The sequence below is a fragment of the Rhincodon typus genome, chromosome 26, assembly GCF_021869965.1.
Source record: "Rhincodon typus isolate 14 chromosome 26, sRhiTyp1.1, whole genome shotgun sequence".
In the NCBI taxonomy this organism is placed as follows: domain Eukaryota; kingdom Metazoa; phylum Chordata; class Chondrichthyes; order Orectolobiformes; family Rhincodontidae; genus Rhincodon; species Rhincodon typus.
The window spans coordinates 16,182,608-16,187,781 of record NC_063357.1 but is presented as its reverse complement, the minus strand read 5'-3'; the positions used below and the strand labels follow the sequence as shown (position 1 = coordinate 16,187,781).

Below are 5,174 nucleotides of genomic sequence, written 5' to 3'. Positions count from 1 at the left end.
ACACACACACACACACACACACACACACACACACACACAGTCTATCTCACACACACACACACACACACTGTCTCTCTCTCTCACACACACTCACACACACACACACACACACACACAGAGTCTATCTCTCTCTCACTCACACACACACACACACACTCACATACAGAGTCTATCTCTCTCTCACTCGCGCGCGCACACACACATACACACACACACTCACATACACACAGTCTATCTCTCACTCACTCACACACACACAGTCTCTGTCTCTCTCACAGACACACACACACACACACACACACTCTCTCTCTCCCTCTCTCTCACACACACATACACTCTCTCTCACGCACACACACATACAATACACACACAACACACACACTCATAAATTGAGGTCTTGTCACTGCTGAACTTCTTAAACTCACTAAATTGTAGAGTAACTTTAGCATCCTTAACAAATAAGGTAAAACTCATAAAGTACTGAATCTTAGTCTGAATGAATGTGTTTCAGTAGTGTTAATTTCCACCCATTTCCTTCTGGCCCTTTCTTCAGGGATTATACGATATGGCAACTGAGACCTGACTTGGGTTCTCCTTAAGTAGATACTTTCCATGAATTCAAGGGCCCATTGTTTCTCTTGTTAAGAATTTATGAAACTGGTGTCTTGCCTGTTTTAGTGTTTGTTCAAAACCTTGGAAATGTCCCTCGGCATTAGCTGCCAATTTAATTCTGTAAATTTTGGTCTCATTAGTTTTTACTTTTGATCACCCATTCTTCAAATGTAAGCATTGCATGATGTTATCCCTTGCACCTCAGTTGGTGATCTGAATTTATAGGGAATACCTCTGGGTATTCCTCGGGTTTGTAACTTGGAAAAAATGTCCTCCAGGATGTGTCAGTCCAGGCCAGTGTATGTTGTCTTCAGCTGTGAGCCTCTTGCAGTACATCTTCCTTTGTACAGTTCCCTTTGTTGATCGTAGGGACTACTGTATTATTTATTGCAAATCCATGGGCAATTTAATACATAGTTTTATAGTAATTTATGAGAACGTTTCTGATTGCGGATTTCTTAGGTCCTACTTGCACAGGCATCAGAAGAACAGCAATGAAAAGTAGCTACCATTCACAGACACCATTTTGCTCCCATGTAGTTAACCCAGAGGAAGCTAATTATTATTTTGCAGGTATGTTATCCCCTTTATCCCCCATGATTTTCTCCCCTTTCTATTGTAGGTGGGAAGGGGGAGAATGGACAGGCTTTAATTCTTCCCACATGACTGCCTGCTAGTGAGAAGCTATTAGGGGAAACACAATTGCAACCTGGTTAAGACCTCTTCATTCAACTTTGACTGATCCAGCAGAAAACACTGTGGCATTTGCTCAGCTTGCGTCCTATTTCTGCTTGGTGTAATGCCCTGCCACTCCAGTGCAATTCTGCTGATAGAGGCAGGTACAGTTCCAACATTTAAAAGACATTTAAACCGGTACATGAATAGGCAAGGTTTAGAGGGATATGGGCCAAATGCAGGCAAATGGGACTATTAGGAACCTGGTTGGTGTGGATAAATTGGGCCAAAGTGTCTGTTTCCATGCTGTATGACTCTATGACTCCTCCTTAAGAGATTGCTAATGTCAAAACCACATGTCAAGCCTTTGTGCAATCACTGATCAAGTTATTTTGTTTTGTTTCTTTAATCATTTTTGAGAAATCATTTAAAAGGTTATTGAAACAACTTCCTTTCGATAATGATAGGGAAATAGGCAGAAATGGAAATAGGCAGAAATAGAAATGTTGCTCAGGATTCCTTACCACTGGGACTGTGAGGTGGAATAGATGTGCTCTGTCTTTGTAAAAGTTGCATCTCGTGTACGATGTACTTAACCAAGCAACTAATACAGCGTGACTTGAGCTGTGTCCCAATCTTTTATACTGACAAGCTTGGAACACTCTACAAAGCTCCAGAGTTCAGATTCTAAGAACCAAAAACCCAAGTTGAGGCCATTTTTAGCAGCTGGTGTAGCTACTTCTGCATCACGTTGAAGCCTTACTGCAAGTGCTATTGGTTAGTCAGACATATTTTGTAGAAGGTTAATCTGGACGAGGGGGTGATGAGATATTCTGTAAAACGGGTGCCTATAGGATTAACATTGTGCATGTTGTGTTGCTGTGACTGCATGTTTGTTTTTGTTTCCTCCTAAATGCATCTTGCCCGGGCGTTCCTCGTGCTGCTCTCTACTAACCAACAAACTAAGGAAAAGAACAAAGCACATGAAGGCGCTCGCCCAATGAGGGCCATCTTTACGTCCAACGGTAAAGTCTTCACCACAGGATTCAGCAAGATGAGCGAACGGCAACTGGCCCTCTGGGACCCGGTAGGAGCTGGTTCATCATTGGCTGGTTGGTGCTGGGGCGGGAGGGGTCTGTGGCAACAGCCTGGTACACAACACAAGCAACGGACAAAGCCAAACACATCCAAACAACCACTTGGCAATAAATGGAGCCGAATATGATCAAACTCCTGAGTAGAATCCCTCATTTGCTTTTAATTTCACTTCTGGCATTGTGCAGTTTCTTTGCATTTATTGGTGAAATAGCACAAACATTCTGGTTACTGGTAGACCAGTTGTGACTTTGTTTGGTTTAATTCTTCCTATTTGTGCTTTTGCTGATCCACCACGTGATCTTTGCAGAATTCCTGATCCCTTTTCTCCACTCGTCCCCCACCCAACTGTTTGCCCACCTCCCTGTCTTTGGTGGAGATTGGCCAATATGATAATTGGATCAATCTCTTGAAAGCAATAAATACTGACTAAAGTGACTACTCATTCCAGACCTGTTCTGTAGCTCATGCTTCTTATCGGTGGAATTGTTACTGAGAATGTTTCTTCCTTCGCCTTGACCCGTTGCTCCTGATACAAGTTTGATCATATTCAGCATTTATTTTGACAGGCTCCTTGGAACTGGGCTGTACCGTTAAAGAAACAAATTGAGTAATTTGTTATCAAACCAGATAGTTTGGCTCACAATGCTGTAAGAGTTCTGTGTTCTGTCCCAGCTGGACACCTTGCTAAGAGAAAGTGGGAAGAACTGTTTCTATCTCAACCAGAGTTCCTCTTCACAGGCCAACTAATCCACTTTGTTAAAATGATAACATTGACAGCAAGCAAATTTCTTTACAGAGAAACATATGCATGGGGTTCTATGCACTGCATACACTCCTAGAACGAATTGGACTTGTATCAAAACATGAGCTGGTATTCTTATTGTTGGCCAGGAGGAGGAGTTCTAGGGCTTTCTCTCTCACAATGGGAATATTTGCTTCAGACCTCCTGGAGGTTTCAGGATTGAAAGTGAATCCTTTGATTTCTGTCTGAAGCGAAGCTTCCCCAAATGGTTATACAGTTGTTCTCTTGTTGTTTTAATTATCGCTTTCTTCTTCAGGAGAAACTGGCCCCCCATGAAGGCATGAGGCCGATGAGGGCCGTTTTTACACGGGAGGGAAACATCTTTACCACAGGATTTACCCGAATGAGTCAGAGGGAGCTGGGGCTATGGGACCCGGTAGTATTCAATGACTGCAAAAGGTCTAGGCCAATGTGCATCATCCATTAGCAACATCTTCAAATAGGATTATTTTTCAGAATATACAATCTTTAAGCCAAACAGCAAAATTTAAAAAAAGGACGGAAGTGGGCATGTATGATGGAATATATTAATATAATGATATTGATTAAACATCTATAGCTATGCATTGTCTTTGTTGTTTCAACCAAACCTTGGTTTGGTATAAAGACCGCAAGAACTGCAGATGCTGAAAATCGGAAACAGAAACAGGAATTGCTGGAAAAGCTCAGCAGGTTTGTCAGCATCTGTGGAGAGAAATCAGAGTTAACATTTCTGGTCAAGTGACCCTTCCTCAGAACTGATGGTAGCTAGGAATATTTCAGTTTACCTGATTGGTTGATGTAGTATGGAGTGGATACAACAAAACTAAGAACTGGAAGGTGCCATGGGATAATTGATGTATCTCGCTCTGGCGCTCTTTCTAGTATGTTCAGGAATACTAAGATTTGTTGCAGGATATTCATGAAAAGAAAAGAGAGACAAATTTGGAAAAGCTGTGCCAGCTGTAAGAACAGCTCGTATGCTAGCGTGATGTACCTTTTTCCTGAAAAATTTGATGACTGTAGCTATTTTTGTTAAATTGTCACCCTGAGGCTTAAACCTGACCACGCAGAACCCGCAGGGCTCTGAATTCTAGCATAGATGTTTTCTAATCGAGCTGTTCATAGATGTTATTACACAGGCCTCGACTTGAACCCAGGCCTCCTGGCTCAGAGGTAGGAACACTACCACCACACTAAAAGGGCACCAAAAGGACACTACACTGGAGAGCGTCTGTCAAATTAACATAGCTTAGTATTAAGTCGGGATGATTTTTGTGTCATCAAATTAAAAGGAAGGCTTGCATGCAACACATACTAACATTTCAAGGGAAAGCTGGGACTGAAATGGTGTTAATCTGTTCTAGTCCAGTGCTCTCTCCTATGGTTACTGCTTCCTGCAGTTTGACTGGCATTGTTTCATAGAAAGTGGTCCCATAGGCTTCAAGACCAAAAGTACTACCTCATCTCTTTCCCCCAGTATACGAAGTCATTTGTCAGTGCAGGATTCTCATAACCTCAGTATTTGATATTATTTCTGTAAGACAATCTTTAATAAAATTAAGAAGTGTGGGATAACCCTAGAAATACTGTTTGATCAAGAGCACATATCCCTTTTTGCTTCTAACCATTTGAACAAAAAATAAATCACTTCTGATCTGGATGATGATCAGATATTGTTAATGGTGAATTGCTGCTACATGGATGATGCACAGGCCTGGCCTCTGGAGTGAAGTGTGGATTGCATGCGTGTGCCTTTCTCAAAAAGGGGAAACAAGCACACGGGCATGATAATAAAGTGACACATTGTCACCTCTAACAAGAATATCAAAAGAGTTATTGTTTCAACTGAACCAAGTGTGAATGCAGGCAGCTGCAAACTAAAGAAAGCAGCCAGATTATTCACATAGAGATAACAAGGTGTAGAGCTGGATGAACACAGCAGGCCAAGCAGCATCAGAGGAGCAGGAAGGCTGACGTTTCGGGCCTGGACCTTTCTTCAGAAATT

At 42.0% G+C, this 5,174-nt stretch overlaps 1 long non-coding RNA gene across 1 annotated transcript in view; it reads left to right on the top strand.

Annotated features, from left to right (window-relative positions):
• The window catches only part of LOC125486139, a 17,708-nt gene extending 12,625 nt beyond the window's left edge, over positions 1–5,083 (top strand). Inside the window, exon 3 of the long non-coding RNA XR_007264817.1 lies at positions 2,255–5,083. This is a non-coding gene — a long non-coding RNA (uncharacterized LOC125486139). The remainder of the gene's footprint in view (positions 1–2,254) is intronic.
• The last annotated feature ends 91 nt before the right edge of the window (positions 5,084–5,174 follow it).